We start from the raw sequence: 18,737 nt of genomic DNA, 5'->3' as shown, positions 1-18,737 counted from the left end.
TTTCCCCACGGCAGGGACAAAATGTCGGCATGTGGTTGCGATGTACTGAATATGGTCCATGTGAATAAAATTACGCATTATCCTATCTGAAATTTGCACCGGTCCACATTGTCGTGTAGTTGTGCTTACGTGTGAATAGAAGCTATCTGAAATGTCACGTTTCTAACTTCGAACCTAAAAAATTCCCGTATAATACTTATAACACTTATTTTACCTCCTTAGTAGAATTTAAGAAACATTCCTATGTACATATGTATCAATAATCAATATTTCATAAGACAATTTCTGAAAGCTAATGTTCAACACCAGCTGTCGGCAACCGGTGACCCATGGGTTGTGTGTGGCCCGCGGGTCTGCGCCTTACTAAAAAACCGCTGTTCTGCACTTCATCACGCGCTTCACCTTCCAATATTAAAAAAAATATGTTACAACGACCCGTGGAGTATCGCCCTACACGAATCCTTTCTGCATTCTGTACTTTTTCCAAACACGCCAAAAGAAGTATAACTTCAATAACGGTTTTTAAAGAAACTTTCTTTTCTTATAGTACCTGAATGGGGTTGATTGTTGAGTAGCCAAAAATGCTGAAACAGGTGTCTAAACAGAAAGGCATACTGCATACATCGTTTTATAGCCGTCTTAAGGGTTGATCTAAAAAAACAGTGACTCAGATGCTTCATTGTGTCTAATGATAATTTTCATAATGCTTCCTTCCAAATTAACGGATTATAAACAATGTTCCAATCCTATTTACGACCTTAAGGGTTAATTTTCCAAAACTGGAGAAATAAGTATTATACTGTTTACAACCAGAAAGTCAAATATTAATTTTCATAGACTTTGCTTGATAATCGGCTTACTTCTAAACAAACTTTCAACCCCTATATAAACTATTTAGAGATTTTCCTTAAATGGGGTTTAGAAAGTTCTATCATTCCCAACCAGAAAACGCAAATGCTATTTTTTAAATAAAGCTCCTAAAGGTGAAATAGGTGTCCTATTATTTTCAATCCGAAAGCCGAATACCAAATTTCTTAGACTTTGCTTCAAAATCTGCGCAAGTCTAAGCGAAGTTTTTACCCTGTTAAGCATAGATTTTCCATAAACGGCGTTAAAGAAGCTATATTATTTCGAACCAGAAAGCTAAATGCAATTTTTACAGTCCTTGTTTCCAAATTAACGGATTTTAAAATAAAGGTATTGACTAACTTTCGTAGTGCTGGCTTTCCAATTGGCAAATTTTTAAATAAACTGTCAATCTTTATTTCACCAACTTAAGGGTTGATTTTCTAAAAATGGTGACATAGGTATTTAATGAATTTCTATCGGAAACCCAAATACCGATTTTCGTAGAGTTTACATCAAAACTGGGGGACTCTCATACAAACCTTCAACCCTTATTTAACCCACATAGGGGTTGATTTTCCATAAACGGTAGAATTAAAGTTCTACTATATATAACCAGTAAGGCAATGGCTTACTTTCATAGTGGTGGCTTCCAAAATGGCAAGTTTAAAAATAAGCTGACAACCCCTATTTAACCACATTAATTGTTGATTTTTGAAAAACTCTTAAATTCGATTTTTATTATTTTAAATCAGAAAGCTAAATATTCTTAGTGCGCTTCTATTCTAGCGATTCTAGATTATTAGCATTTATCATTACTTCCCAGAACTTGATCCTTATAAGCGACACTATCAGATAGTGGTATAATATAGGTGTATTTTTTTCAAAATGAACTCGTTCGATTCCCGGCTAAGGAAAAAGATATTTTTAAAAATTAATGATGCACTTTTAGTTTTTATCAAAATCGGTCTCGTAACTCCTTTCAGCATTTTTCGCTAATCCTTATAGTTTCGGATTTGGCCCTGAAGGCATATTTGAAAAATTCACCCTGTATATAGAAAAGAATAGATAAAAGTCTAATAAAAGACGGTAGATGGTAAGGAGCTCCATATAATTATCGAAAATGAAATAAATAACATTATCACTGAAAACTACCGAATTAAGCGTACCAAATGCATTTTATGTTGGATGACCTTGAAGATGGATAGAAGAGAGTAATTATAGGAAGCAGCGCTATGTGTTAGTCGTTTTATGATAAAACATTTATCACTTGTGTCGTTCAGTCTAGACACCTATTATATAACCTTATACATATATGTTGTATAATATATAGTAATATATTATTGCTATTATACTGTTATTAGTGTAATAATACAATTTAAATAATTTATGCAAATACTTAATTAGAATTGAATTGCCGTGTGATTTTGAAAAAAATTGCATATTGTAACGTAATATTATTTTATTGTTTAGGTGTACAATATCAAAACTTCAAATGATTATTTAATGTAATTGTGGAAATGTACCCGGCGGGTACCTGATGTTGTCTCTGTAGTTCCGGGACTAGAATAGGGCTACGGTATCCCCTGCCTGTCGTGGGAGGCGACTAAGAGGGGGCTTCCGGGGTTGCGGGCGGCAAGAGTGGGAGCTCGAACCGTCCGGCAAGTGACGGCGGTATGTGTGGTCGCATACCGTCGTAAACACTACATGGAGTGGGAGGAGCGAAAGCTGCTCCCCTAGGGTAGAGCCCGTTGGGCATCGCGCTTGGAGGGCTCCGGTTGTGTTCCATTGGAGATCCCGGAGTTCTCCAACAAGCGTTGAGGACGGCCACCGGGGGCGTCGCCCCCACGTCGTCGGGTACCTTTTGAAGATTTCCCCATCGAGGAAAAAAAGGGTACCTGATTTAGAGACCCATACTGCTTTTTAACTGGATCTTCTGATAACCAGCCATCTTGAAAACTATCAAGTGACGGTCAAGGCTCCTCTTGGATCTTCTAAGCATTGCTTGGTAAGTTCTTCTGTGCCCTTGTCGTGTCTCACGGGGGCTGGACCTCCTGGGAAGCGTCACGTTTGGGACTACAGGTGTGCTAATTGGGACGTGTTCCGGGAAATTTGACATTAATATCCGTGGAGATTCTACGTGGCGATCCTAGCACGTGCACTGAGTCTGGCGGACGTGATCCGGCGGGGTATGACATGCTTCATTCCAAACTCTGTCGTATCCGTCGGTGGCTGAAATCAGCCCAGGTTTAGGAACACTTGCGCTAAGGCGTTAAGTCATAAACAAGAGGTCTACCAAGCCTGGACATCAGCGTACGCGCGCTAATTGCAAGACCGCCGGCTCCGAACTGCACCTAACAGTGCCTCTCGTTCAGCAAAAAAACATATGGCCAAGGCGAACACATTGGCAGAATTGATTAGAGACTTCTTGGTTACCCATTCGGGAGTCGAGTTTTCTGGCCGCTGGCCAAAGCTGTCGAAGGGAACTTCTGTGTTCCTTGTTACCGCCCTTGCGAGCTTGTTACCGACCAGACTATTTTCTGGCCCACACGGCAATGCAGAAAGACAATCTTCTGGGCATCCTTTTACAGGCGAGCATCTATTGTCCCTTGATGTCAAGAAGTCGAGGGGGCCGGATGATATCCCCTCGGTGGTGTTGAGGACGTGTGATCCCGACTTGGCTCCCATCTTAAAGCGCCCGTTTTTGCTTTCTACTACTAGTCAAGTACCGTCTTCCTGGTAGGTCCTTGGTGGTTCGCATTCTGGACATTCGTTCTGGACATCGCGCAGGATTTTGACCTGGCACTGTCTGGCACAGGGTCCTTCTTGCGAAGCTTTGATCTTATGGTTTTCCCAAGAGGCTATGCGCATGGGAAACTAACTTTCCTATCTGAGCGGCACATCAAAGTCGTCGACGGGGGTTGTTCTGACACGAATCCCGTTAACGCTGGCGTGCCCCAGGGCTAATGTTACAGAAAATAGATAAAATATATTGGTATGCGGTTGATAGTACGGAAGATGCATCGTATATGGGCCGTGCAAACATCTCTCGGACTCTCATGAAAGAAAGCAGACTTCGACTTGTGTGTGAGATTGAGGTATCGACGTGGGGTCGACTTAACCTTATTGAGTTCAACCCCACGAAGTCTACGCATTTACCGCTAAAAATTCCATTCGTCATAGCGCCATGGTTCCAAGGTATTCCACTCACCATTGATAAAATTGTGATCCTGGGAGTTGATATATTGTATGACGTGCAGTACTAGCGTTATTTGGCCGTTAAAGCCAAGTTGGTGCTCAAGTCAGGTCAGTCAGGTCAGTCAGGTCAAGAAAGCTGCTCAGCTTTCTTGACACCTTGTTCAAGACGCTCGTCTTGAACGGAGCGAAGTGATACTTCGCTCCGGGGCAACTCTCCTTCTGTTGTATAAGGCACCCATACTGCTCCCATCTCTTGGCAGGGTGCCGCAATACCAATTTAACCCACTTAATTCCGTCCAGAAAAGTGCGATCCGAATCGTCAACGATCCTAGCACCTCCGATTGGTTAGAACCTTTAAGCTAGCGGAGGGACATAGATTCATACTGTGTGTTCTACCGGCTTTACAATGGTGAGCTGTTCAAGGAACTATCTAACCTGGTGCCTACGTTACCATTCTTTCATCGCACGACTCGCCGAAGAATGAAGTTCCATTCACATCAGCTGGACTCGTGGCGGTCCTTCACGGTTCGTTTTGCACGGACATTCTTACCACGAACTTGCAAGATGTGCAACTTCTTCCTGAGTTATTCCTGGAGCGCTATGACATGGTACTCTTTAAAAAAAAGGTGCAAAAGAACTCTCCTCCAAAGCCGGCGATGTATTCACGATTCCTCTGGTGTTGCAAATTTACATAGGCGACGACTACTTTGACTACTTTCCATCTGTTTCCATACGTTTAGGTATAAATATCTGTATAAAAAATGTGTCATTTTTTGTTTGCCTTGATACACAGTAAAGGGCTTTAAAACTACTAAACAGATTCACTCGGAAATGGCGATAATAAAGAACAGATGATAACATTTTTTTTGCCTAAACATATGTAGGGGCTTAGTGACAGTAGAAGAAAAAACGCATAGGGAAGCTTGTATCTCTTATAATAATAATAATAAAACGTTTCATAACACATTGCTAGTCATTTGATGAAGAACATTATTGGAGTAGATCGTGCCCGAAGATTCTTATAAAGTAAAATCCAATAAAGAGATTTTAAAGTATATTATGTAATAACATTGTATTTTATATGATCTATATTAATCTCATATCGCGACTAAAACCTTCCCGGTTTGACTAGTTAAGCTAATTATAGTCGTCACAATTTAATAGGCCCATTTTGGCACATGCCATCGCTAGGCATAAAGCATGTGATATACAAATCAATAACCAAAGAAACCTAATTTTAAGGCAAATCGATTACAACTCCACATCGTATTGTATAGATTACTTAATATTTTGTAAACAGAATATTTCGTCATAGTCGTAGAACAAAGACGGATTTGACAAAAATGCAAAATTCACTTTTTAACATATTTGGATAACATATTGTGTAAACATTATTACTGCATTACAGAAGATCAATGTATTTTAGTTTTCAAATTACTAATTACTAATTAAGTATTAAATTATTAATTAAGTTGCACAGCGGCGACCTCTTCCACATTTATTGTGGATATGTGCAATATCAGAGGAGTCCATTCCAATCTGAATGCCGTCCACCACCACCTTGAGACGGTAAAGCCGGCTTTTCTCTTTTTGACGGAAACGCAGATATCTACCCCGGACGATACATCGTATTTGGACTACCCCGGCTACAATTTAGAACATGCCTTCAGGCGTCGAGCCGGGGTATGTGTGTATGTTCGGGGAGATGTCTGCTATCGCCGTCTCAGCTTTCTCGAAGACAAGGACCTATCATTGTTGTGGCTGCGCGCGGACGTCGGTGGTCTTACCCGTGTCTACGCGTGCCTATATAGGTCCTATAGCGGAGATGTGGAGACAACTCGATTATTCGAGCACGTCCAGTGGGCAACCGACAGAATGCTGCAGCAGTGTCCTTCGGCAGAGTTGGTGGTTCTTGGTGATTTCAATGCTCATCATGTTGATTGGCTGGGATCCCGGACCACCGACTTTGCTGGGAGATCTGCATATGACTTCTCCTTGGCATATGGGCTCTCTCAGGTCGTACCCGGTTTCACTAGGGTGCCTGATGTAGAGACCCATACTGCCTCTTTGCTGGACCTACTGCTGACTACCCATCCGGTGGACTACCAAGTAATGGTCAAGGCTCCCCTTGGATCCTCTGACCATTGCTTGGTAAGTTCGACTGTGCCCTTGTCGTACCCCGTGGAGACACGTCCCCCCGGGAGACGACAAGTTTGGCATTATAAGTCAGCAGACTGGGACGGATTCCGGGAGTTCCTGGCTTCGTACCCGTGGAGGCAGCTATGTTTCGTCTCGGGTGACCCTAGCTCGTGTGCTGAATCTGTAACCGACGTGATACGGCAGGGTATGGAGTGTTTCATTCCAAACTCTGTCGTGTCCGTCGGCGGACGGAGTCAGCCCTGGTTTGGGGGGTCTTGTGCTAAAGCGCTAAGCCTTAAGCAGGAGGCCTTCCAAACCTGGGCATCAGCACACGCTAGCAAGGACCCAAAAACCCCCGAGCTCCGAACCGCGTTTAATGCTGCCTCCCGTTCAGCGAAGAAGCATATGGCCAAGGCGAAGTCTAAGCACATCGGCAGAATTGGCGAGCGGCTACTTGGTTACCCCTCCGGGAGTCGAGCCTTCTGGTCGCTGGCCAAAGCTGTCGAGGGTAATTTCTGTCGGTCTTCACTACCGCCCCTGCGGAAACCAGATGATTCTCTGGCCCATACGGCAAAGGGGAAAGCCGATCTTCTTGGTACCCTCTTTGCCTCAAACTCGACTCTTGATGACACAGGGGCCACACCGCCTACCATCCCGCGGTGTGAGAGCTCTATGCCGGATATTCGCTTCACGCAGAAGGCTGTCAGGCGAGCTCTTTTGTCCCTCGATATCAAGAAGTCGAGCGGGCCAGACGAAATCCCCGCAGTGGTACTCAGGACGTGCGCTCCCGAGTTGGCTCCCGTCTTAACGCGCCTATTCTCGCTTTCCTACACCACAGGACAAGTACCGTCTTCGTGGAAGGTTGCCCTTGTACACCCTATTCCCAAAAAGGGTGACCGCAGTGACTCGGCCAACTATAGGCCTATAGCGATAACCGCTCTCAAAAGCCATGGAGCGTGTTGTAAACACGCAGCTCCTTAGGTACCTGGAGGAGCACCAGCTGATCAGCGATCACCAACATGGTTTTCGCAAGGGCCGATCAGCTGGTGATCTTCTTGTGTACCTCACTCATCGTTGGGCACAAGCTGTTGAGAGCAACGGGGAGGCATTAGCCGTAAGCCTAGATATCGCTAAGGCCTTTGACCGGGTCTGGCATAGGGCCCTTCTCGCGAAGCTACCATCTTACGATCTTCCCGAGAGGTTGTGCACATGGACAGCCAGCTTTCTGTCTGAGCGGCATATTAAGGTCGTAGTTGACGGGTGCTGCTCAGACACGAAGCTCATCAACGCTGGCGTGCCCCAAGGGTCTGTATTATCTCCCACGCTTTTTATTCTGCATATCAATGATATGCTGCTACAAACCGGTGGCATTCATTGCTATGCAGATGATAGCACGGGAGATGCTGTGTACACAGGCCGTGCGAACACCTCTCGGACATTCGTGGAAGAAAGCAGAATCCGACTTGTGTCTGAAATCGAGAACTCTCTGGAGCGGGTCTCGGAATGGGGTCGTCTTAACCTTGTTGAGTTCAACCCCACGAAGACACAAGTCTGCGCGTTTACCGCTAAAAAAACCCCATTCGTCATAGCGCCTGAGTTCCAAAGTACACCGCTCACCATTGGTAAAAGTGTAGGGATCCTGGGAGTCATTTGGAAGTTAAAGCCAAGTTGGCTTCAAAGAAACTGGGCGTCCTGAACAGAGCCAAGGAGTACTTCACTGGGGGGCAACTCCTTCTGCTTTATAAAGCGCAAGTGAGGCCCCACATGGAGTACGGCTCGCATCTCTGGGCAGGGGCACCACAATACCAGCTTAACCCACTTGACTCCGTACAGAAACGCGCGGTGCGAATCGTCGATGACCCAGCGATCTCTGATCGGTTAGAACCCTTAAGCCTGCGGAGGGACATAGGTTCCCTCTGCGTGTTCTACCGACTTTACAATGGTGAGTGTCCTGAGGATCTGTTTGATCTGGTGCCTACGTCGCCTTTCCTTCATCGCACCACTCGCCGAAGGATGAAGTTCCATCCACATCAACTGGACCCGTGGCGGTCCTCCACGGTTCGGTTTAATCGTTCATTTTTGCCGCGTACGTGCAAAATGTGGAATGAACTTCCTCCTGAGGTATTCCCTCAGGACTATGACATGGGGCTCTTCAAGAGGGGTGTAAAAAGAGCTCTCCTTCAAAGCCGGCGATGCATTGGCGACTCCTCTGGTGTTGCAAATGTCCATAGGCGACGGTGACTGCTTTCCATCAGGTAGCCCGTCTGCCTTATCGTTAGGTTACATATAAAAAAAAAAAAAAAAAATTAATCAGTCGGTATAACGACGGACGATTTGAAATGCACTCATAGTAAAATAACGTTTGTAAATAACTTGAAATGGCTGCCCTGTAATGTTTGGTATTTGTTAAATCCGACTTTGTTCTACGACTATGACGATTTATTTAATATTTTTCTAAATCATCTAAATATCTAATAAAAAGGAGAAAATAAAATAAATTTTAGTGTAAATTAAAAATTTAATCATGTTTAGAAGATTAAATAAAGCATCGCTCGTAAATTGACTTTTTTTTCGTTTTATCATTCACTAAGAAACAAAGTCTTGATTATTTTATTGTTGTTATGAAGAAAAAAGGGAGAAATAATTAATTATTGGTAATTCTAACTTACTATTATTTGAAAGTTAATCGATTATGGTTTCTTCCGAATGCTTTGAAGCCGCAAGCTCTAATCGTCACGTGGTGATTGACTGCCTACTAAAAAGTTAGTTTAAAACATTAATTACATTAGGCCTATTAAATTGTGACGACTATATCTAGCCAAGATTGATTCTTTCAAACGTTTGGACTAAAGGTTAAATAAGAATAGTTAAGCATCAGATCTTCATGACCACATTATTTCCACGCTAAATAAAAATAATACTAGATGTATAATTTACATTTAACGTAAGTATAACGTAAAATTGGCGTTGCAATGGCATGAAAGGCGCCAGAGGGCTAAAATTGGATTGGATGGTTCTAAGTCTTAGACCTACAGCTATAGATGAGCTCTTAACAAAAACTCGAATGTTAAACTAAAACTACAAAAAGGAGAGTTCGCCTAAACGAATTTAACTTTTATTTAAAACTTGAGAAAAAAGGATTCTGCAGAACGTCTCGCTTTTTCGCCTTTGACAACTTTCAGAGAAGTGGATGGGAGATCGCATATAAAGTTATATAATAAATCGACGACAATGCTCTTCGACATTACCAACATGTCGTGTTTCCATTACCATAATGTATATTTATTTGTTATATGCATATTTTTTTATAAAAAATAAGAACGCATCTCTGCCTGGATAATTATACCACCTTATAATTTTATCTTAATAGTAGAAATGGGGTTAAACAGCAACTTAATTAGACAGTTAACAGACATCCCCACTGCCAGACCTGTCTATTTCAGTTACTTTCACAGCATAATGTCTTATGGCATTCTACTGTGGAGTAGTGCTGCTGACATAGACTCTATATTTATTATTCAAAAAAGAGCAATAAGGTCAATATATAGTCTGCGGCGTGGTGAGTCCCTAAGAGAACTGTTTTCCACTATTAATATATTGACGGTGCATAGTCAATACATTTATGAAAATATTATGTATGTAAGAAAACACACTGATATGTTTGAAAAAAATAGTAACCACCATAACTTCAATACCAGAAATAGAAAGAAATTAGCAATTCCTAAACATAGATTATGTAAGGTGGCTACATCTTTCATGGGCAACTGTATTCGCTACTACAATAAAATACCCGACCACATTTTGAATCTCACAGAAAAAAAGTTTAAACATGTCGTTATATCGCTATCGCTGTCTAATCGCACTATCGCTGTGTAAAAAAGCGCACTATAAAGTAAGTGATTATTTGACTGACAATCCGGTGTGGTCTGAATTAGCTCCAGCTCCACATGTACCATGACGTTAAGTTAACATTGTCAAAAACATTTTTTTAAAAGATGTGTGTTATGGAGTTTCTTTCGCCGCTTCTTCTCCATAACGAAACACCTTGTGAAGTGGTGGTAGTTGTTTTGACATTCAAAAAGTGCTTTGTAAAGAACCTATTTTGAATAAAAAAAATTGATTTGCCTTTTATTGCTTACAATCTGCAATTGTAATTCTAAACTTACTTAGAGAACGAGAAAATTCAAATTAGGAGTGGCCTATTTTTGTCCCGCTAGTATATTTCTATTAAAATTTTGGATTATAATACCGGTTCATTTCGTAGATATATCTAAAGGGACTAACATTCCATATTTTTAAGTATTTCCTGTAACTTAATTGTAGAATTACTGTTTGTTTTGTGTCGCCCTCCACTCACGTTCACCTATCTTTGACATTTCTAGTATAGGGACGTATTATAGTATTTATAGTATTTTAGCATATCGTAATAGATAATTGTCTTATCGCAATAGGATGTCTATCGCAAAATGTTCCTTGAACAGAATGTCTCTTTTTCTACGACCGAAGTTTAGAGGAATTTCCTCTGATGCGAGTGCATTAAATGAACTAGTTTTGTAGTTTTATAGTAACGTGAATAATTTGGAAAAACTTTATTTCTATGCTTATTTATATTTATGTTGAAATTTAAAATATTAATGGCAGCCCTTGACGGATTTCCTTGCGTTTCTCATTAAGTTCATAAAGATTTGAATACCTACATATGTTATTCCACATCTGCATCTTGGAGAATAAATAGGTACGTAGGGAATAGGGTTTCTGATTTCCCGGCATATTTTTTTCCCGGCCCACGGGATTTTCAAATCATCGATCCTATGTCTCCAACCTACTCTACTCTAACCCTAACTCTAATTATTATTTCTGGGCATTGCTCACTTCTTACAACTGGGGGATGCCTGGACCGTATTATACTACGCTACTCTGCTATACGAATTCGTGGAAAGACGTACGAATTAGTTGCCGAACCATGTCAAATGTTATATCCATTATCCGTAAGGCCTCTAACAAGGTTGAACGACTGGTTTAAAGTTTTAAACTGTGTATAAAGAGCCGCCCTTGTGTTTGTCCGAGTACATAGTAATAGAGTAACTGTAATCCACCCCAGATAGGATTAAATTTCTACCTAAGGCAACAGATGCACCCTTACACCTGAAGACTAAGCTGGAACGCCTTAAAATGTTTGTTTCCCTTACCGCATCCTTCAAACCGGAACAAAGCAGCGTTTAATACTTTCGTTATTAGTTAGAAATACGAGTAAGTGTGGCGGTGGTGCCGCTGGGGTCGAACCGCAATGGTATTTACCATCTTCAAATCCTACTTGACAGCCTACAACTCCATGTCACACCCGTATAGGTTGTTGTTGTGCGAATGGGGTTACTCGAAGAATCCACCTCAGCTAGTTTACGTGCGGAAAACATGGAGGGCATTCTGACCCCAAATTCCTCATTGCCTGAATTTGAAAGTATTCGAGTCAGTGAAGATATGATCCTTTACTGTAGGCTTTAGAAACCTCAAATCCGAAAACTCAAAGTCGGAGAAAGCTATGCTTGGAATTAGGTGTAGCTTAGCCAGCTGAAGTGGCGTTGACCAGCCACATCACTCGATAGGACCGACCGATATTATTAATGATAGTCTTGCCCTCCAAAGACTTAAAAATAATTAATTAATAAACACAAAACAATCTCAATCGAGGGCTCCGAGTTTAAAATCCTAGGCACCGCAGGCGGTCGCACAGCGAATCTTTAACAAAATAATGTTCCAGTCTTAACAATGAGTAGTTAAATATCACACCTTTTTCTAGCCAGAGTTGTATTAGGCCTATGTATAATGGAGGCTGCTATAACAATAAATACTAAAAATAAAAAGGTTTAAAATATAATAAATACAAGAAACCGCTATTTTTCGTTCTCTATTGTTTTTCGTTTTTATCTGTTGAACGTAATAGGTAGACTATTAAAATGTTCATAATGCATGTACTTCAATGGCTGCAATAATAACTAATACTACAAATAAAAAAATGAAAATTTTGGTGGTACGAAACTCCCTGGGTGCGCGAGTTCGACTTGCACTTGGCCAATTTTATTTATATAATAAGAGGCCATGTCCAGCAGTGTTCCTCAAAGGGCTAATGAATGGAGGGACAAAATAAGAGAGTGCCTCATTTGTAAATATATTTCTTACATGGACATGATTCTTAATTTGTTAAACATATTTCATTTCCGTCAGCTTGTGTAATGTAATGGTAGTGTTTACTACATTGTAATGGTAGTGTTTACTACCATTACAATGTGGTTGAAACTTTGGTATTAATTTGTGGTTAAATGATATTCTTAAGCGATAGGTTCTACATTAAAATTGTAAATATGTTCCGATTGAGTATTGCAAGTTCAAATCTTCATAAATGTTAAAAGCTATGAGTAACACGAACGAGGGCATTGATTTTGACGTCGTTTGCATCAGTTCTTGAGGGGCGTCCTGAACGAAGTTGGTCTTTAATAGACATTTTTCTATTTTTAAAACGTGAAAACCAATCGTAAACTCTTGTTGTACTTAAGGCAGCATCCCCATAAGCGATCTTAAGCATTACAATAGTTTCCGCGGCCGATTTCCCCAACAGGAAACAAAATTTCACAGCCGCGTGTTTTTGCCAAAATGTAAAAAGTTGTATTACAAAAAAAAACTTACAGGCGAATCACATATATACACCTACACCCTGGAGCAGGTGGCGTGACCCTAACGCGAATGTGGTCAAACAATAGGTTCCCCTACTCTCCCTCCCCACCACAGCGTCATTACCGGAACTTATGGGTCCCCGTATATTATTCTCGTATATTTTGATATTGACAAATTCTAACTCGACAGCGTTCAAGAGTTCACTACTAGCAGTTTGTCGTTATATTTGTAACAGGAACCCACATAAATTCTAAATCAACTCCAAGGAAAATGAACCAAAAATGAACTCAATACATTAACTGGGATGAATAAGAAAAGGTATTTCGTATCGATAGCTATTGCGTGGACCTTATTTGTAAATGACGTGGGCTTTATGAAAAAAAATATTTATTACTTTAGCAATTACTTCGTTCGGTGCTAAAAGAGTATGCGGAAATAATAAAAAATAACTGAAATGGAAAAAAGTCCTCAAAAGTGTTTTTTATCATCGTAATTGCAAATTAATATAAAAATACACAATATGTAGTGACATGGTGTAACTTTTACTCTAAGATTAGGCTCGGAGTAGCTTACTTCTTCCCTACTACGTATTTATTAATTTTGAATTTGGATAAATTTTCATTACGACTAGTTTTAAAGTTACTCTTGCTCTAATCAACATTTATTATTGAGGCCGTTAAATTAAAGCGTATTACAAATAACAATTATTTCTATCATTAGCCATTCCATTTTAGTCGATTTTACATTTAAAATTCCATGGTTTTGTCTTAACCATTCATTAGTGATATGTCCTTAACACACCCAGGAACAAGCCTTTTTTTTTTGTTGACGAGGGGGAAATCTTCAAAAGGTACCTTATGCCGTGGGAGCGGCACGGGGTTATGTGGGATTCTTACCGCACTAAAACCCCCCCGGTGGCCGTCCTCGGCGCTGCGTAGAGGACTCCGGGATCTCCAACGGAACGCAACCGGAGTCCACTTGGCGCGTTGCCCCGTCGGGCTCCGCCCAGGTGAGCTTGAAACTCACCACACCATCTGGTGTTCACGACGTATGCGACCACACATACCGCCCTCCATCTCGGGGTTGCTGGCCGGGCGGTTCGAGCTCCCACTCTTGCCATCCGCAACCCCGAAAGCCCCCTTTTAGTCGCCTCTTACGACAGGCAGGGGATTCCGAGCCCTATTCTGGTTCTGGCGATATATTAACAATATTAGTTACAATTACTATAAATATGGTCCAGTAACATGTTGACATTTGTTAAATCAAATAAAATGTTTTTATTTCCGTTAATAAATAATTATTCAAGTAGTTCTCAGTGCCAGATAACAAAGTAACAGATAAAACACAATTTAAATAAAATTGGAGACCACGTGATGAGCCATTTATGACAGTTTTCATTGTTCCATGATGACAACCCACTGTTTCTTTATTTCAAGGACATACTGATCCTCCCCTATCACTTCTATGCTGTCGGTAGTGCCAACTGCCGCTCGAAATCTTAGTCTTCAAGCTGTTTGTTAAAATATGCCCTTTATAAACTTCATTTACCAGGCCAGGGTCCTGTCCGTACTTCAAGAAGGCACCTCATCGATTGCTAGTACTTTGAATGATGTGCTCTAGTCTGTTACCTCTTCAGCGAATGATGATAACGATATCGATTATTGCTCGTTTATGAGTTATCGTTACTACGTTTTTATGTATTGATAACATACCGACTAGTCAGGGTATACAAATATTTTTGGCATAGGGCTTATGGCAAGTTACGCGAATCCAGACCGCGAAAGGGAGGAATATATATACATAATTGGATCGCCTGATGTTCTATTTCGATCAATTTATTTCTATTATACAAATACCTATCTAGAATACGAGACAACCCAGCCGTGACCCGCGCTATAAATAACAAGTGTGTAACGGATGTGTCTAAGACTGTTCTAAAATTATATTTTTTTGAGTGGATTCTCAATAAAATAAATTTAAATATTTATTATACATATCCCACTTGAAATTATTATTGCCATTTGTGTCATTAAGGCACGACTGATATAAGGATTTGATGTGCAACATACCGTGAAAACTTAGTAAAAACTCACAACCCGACCTAAAAGCCTGACCTAATATCTAAACTTAATGTCAAAAATTACCATTAGCTAACGATGACTGCAGTGTTGTGAGGTAGGAAAACAATTAAAATGAAAATGACTGGTTATTTCTTAAGATTGATGGTACAATGGAATAATAACATTTCATTTATTTTCATAACAAAAAAACATTACAATTGGCGCATTGGGAAAAATATTACACGGTGTTCATGTCGGTCAAACAGGTCGGTATTTATTATATGTATTTTTTAAATTGTATAGTCCTATACCTCCGCCACGACGCGAAGAGAATTCAAGTAAACAATCCGATATTAGTCCGATCCTAAAAATACTAATTGCCTCGTTTTCATGTTTAAATGAACTGATAACTTTTAATTAAAATATATTCATTATTTCTATGCTTCATTACATGCGAAACACTTTTACAACTTTAATATTGTTGCGTTTAGATGAAGTGAAGTGAAATAAATTTTAAGTGAATTACTGATAACAGCGATAACCACTATAAATAGGCGAATGCCAATTCATTTATTATACTTTTTCCTAATGCACACCAGAGCAGCGTGTCGGAATATAATTATCTACCAATTTACATTCCATTTTAATAACAGACTCTATGCATATAATATCATCAAATTCTATTTCGATGATATATAAACAGCATTATATTATGTACAAGCAATATAAGTTTAATGAATACACGTTTGAATACAAATTAACAAATTAATTTTGCGAGATTAGAATCGAAAGCTAAGAGTAAAGTTAAGGTCAAATATTTATTTACAATATGGACTTCATAACATACAATCAATATTGATAGAAAACAACCTTAATTATGTAATATTATTTATAAATAAATTGCACTGACGAAAAAGGTTATTGTTTTTGCCTCTTATCGGTTGCTAAGCAACCATTGTTGGTAAACAATCTTCTTCCAATTTGGCTGACGTATAGATGAAATGTTTGAGAAATATGGTTTAGTTGATTCTCAGTGCGTTTTAAAATTTAGGCGAAAGATTAGAATTTTCGAGGGGTTGCAAGTGTTGCAACTTACTTCTAAGAAACACTAACGCGAAATCTGTGATTAATTTAACGTAGGATTGTTATATGTAGTTCATTACTGATAATCCTGGGCAACATTCTCCAAAAGTGGAAACGTAAACATTTTTACAGCCGGTTCTTGTGCTCATTATATACTGTATAAATCAATTCATCGGAACATATAAATAAAGAGTTAATGATTGTACGCAGCTTAGCCTCAGATCAGTCAGGGCATAACTTAGTACATTTTTGCTTAAAAGTTTATTAAATTTAGAGACAGGGATGCATACGATATAATTTGTTGATTCATATTGTTAGGATATTTTTCTTGTCTGTCACGTTTGACGACACTATTAAATTGCCCGATGACTAATGTAAATGACTGTATAAATTCCGACAGACTGCTTGTTTGTAGTCCATATTAGCAAATGAACTACACGAGTGAAGTTGTTCAACTTCGTGTAGTTGTGTCTGGTTGAAATAGACAGCACACGGCGGAGGCTGCGTGTAGGAGTTGTCGCATTGAAGTAGGTACAGTTGTTACTTTTCCTACTACACTAGTGTCATAAACGAAGACGAAAACCGTAACGTTCTACATGGATAAATCCATGTGTTATGTTTCAATGCGGAAGCCAATTACCTATTTCATGATCTATTCAAAATGACGAAAGATAAAAATATTTTTCCACTACCTTAGCATATGGTATGCTTTCAATAAATTATTATTTATTTAAAAGAATCATGTATCGAAATCCATTTTACTACACATCTCGTTATACGTACATCGCTTAGAATAAGCTGCATATGATCTGCGCGAACTTCACGATCGATAGCAGGCGTCGACGCCACACAATTGCAGTCGAATGCATGCGGTTCAGGTAACGAATGTATGTATGTAGTTGAGGTCGCAACTGCGCGATATTTTAACCCGAAAGCATATAGTTTAACACATGAACTGCATACATGCAGTGTGTTGTCTGAGGGAGATTTATATACCTAGACTTTTGCGTACATTGTAAATAAAGTATATCTGTGCAGGTGTCGGTATAAAGAAAAACGTTTTATGTACAACTGTGTACATGAGGCAACTGGTTGTAGTTTACTATTTACGCAATTTTTATGTAAATTGTCTTCTGAATACACCTATTCACAATTAGCGTGGGCTAATAATAATATTAGACTCCGACAATTGTCAATGGGTAGCTCATTTCAATGCTATTTAAATCATTGCATAATATGGTCCTCCAACTCCATACTGCCTCTCACTTATGAACATATCTCAGCCTCGTTTCAAGAAGATAAAATCTTATGGTTTCCCTCAGAGGTTATACTTAAATGGTCCGTTTTTATCTGAGAGGTAAATTAAGATCGAAGTCCATGCATTTTGATTAGATGTACAATATTTTAACGCCAGCGTAGTCCAAAAGTCTAACCGAAAGCAGAATCCAATATATGTTTTAAATTGAGACATATCTGCTGTAATTTGGAAATAAGATCAATTTATACATGTTAAGTTCAGTCTTATTAATATGAACTAAAATTTGGGAAGTTTTTGCCTTTAATACCATTCGTCACGACTTTACAGCAATTCTCTGTGGAGGAGCTATGTATGATATACAAAATGGCACTATTTATGGAGCCGCACAATCGGGTTACTCTACCTGCGTGTCGACTGTTTCCACAAGTTGCGAGACTTGCTTGTGATCGCAATATTAATTCATATCTTGTAGCGGTTCGCAGGACCCGGCCAGATTATATATTAAGGCGACGGAATTACTGCTGTCACTGCACTCGTTTCGGTCGCCAGGCTGCGAAACCAGAATAAAAGAAAATTATTATTAATATGCGACAATACTACGTCTCCTAATGGTACATAATTTTATCTAGATATCCAGAAAACCAAAATACTCAGTGTATTTGACACTCCATTTTGTTGTTTTATGCTGGACATGAATCATTAAACAGTGTCGTACGAAATCAAGACCATACAGTACGGATGGTACAGGTTGGTGGCCGTCAGTCGGCGTCGGATATGATCAAATCGCCCACAATACTTCCGACAAGATTTAACAACTGCTACCTAGTGATAGCTATCGGGATAAGCATTCTATGATGCTTATCGTGGGGCACGGTACTCTCGACACCGAACCACCGAAAGCGTAGAACACTCGAGGTTATGTGCTCTTATACCGATTTCGGATAAACATCTTTTTTAGATCCATATTTATGATGAAAGTTGCTGATAGTTACTTCAAATTAAAATATGTAACATAATCGTCATACATTACTATTTCATCATTTTATATTCGGTCATTCGTTGCTTAAATAATTTTCAATCACGAATTACGTCGCGAGGTCAACTTCATCTTTGTTTGAATTTATGTTTCGGTCAAATATTTTAGTTTTACAACATTTACCAAGTGGAGTTATTGAGGACGGTACGAGTGCTTGTATTCTTATACATTTAATTTGGTATATGTTTACAATAATCGTATAATTTTATTCTCATAAATAATACATATTATTTGTTATACAACTCACTTGTGTGATCATTGAAGATTCCGCGCCTCTAATGTGCCTTTTAAATAAGTCAAATTTCATTAAAATGTTAACGAATTCTTGTGTTAATCCATTTTTAACACAATTTTTTCCACACAGTTAATTATATTGTGATACCAGCACTAACGGAAAAAACCTTATTTTGTGATATGTATGGCAGCTACAAATTAGTGGCTAAATTAA

General features: G+C 39.5%; 1 protein-coding gene across 12 annotated transcripts in view; it reads left to right on the top strand.

Moving 5' to 3' along the window:
- Window positions 1-18,737, top strand: part of spen (spen family transcriptional repressor split ends) — a 104,806-nt gene that overhangs the window by 59,488 nt on the left and 26,581 nt on the right. The window lies entirely within an intron of this gene.

Source organism: Epargyreus clarus, unplaced genomic scaffold (genome assembly GCF_041222505.1).
Source record: "Epargyreus clarus isolate Ecla_fem2 unplaced genomic scaffold, WU_Ecla_fem_2.2 ptg000027l, whole genome shotgun sequence".
Lineage (NCBI taxonomy): Eukaryota > Metazoa > Arthropoda > Insecta > Lepidoptera > Hesperiidae > Epargyreus > Epargyreus clarus.
This window is presented reverse-complemented; position numbering and strand designations above follow the sequence as displayed.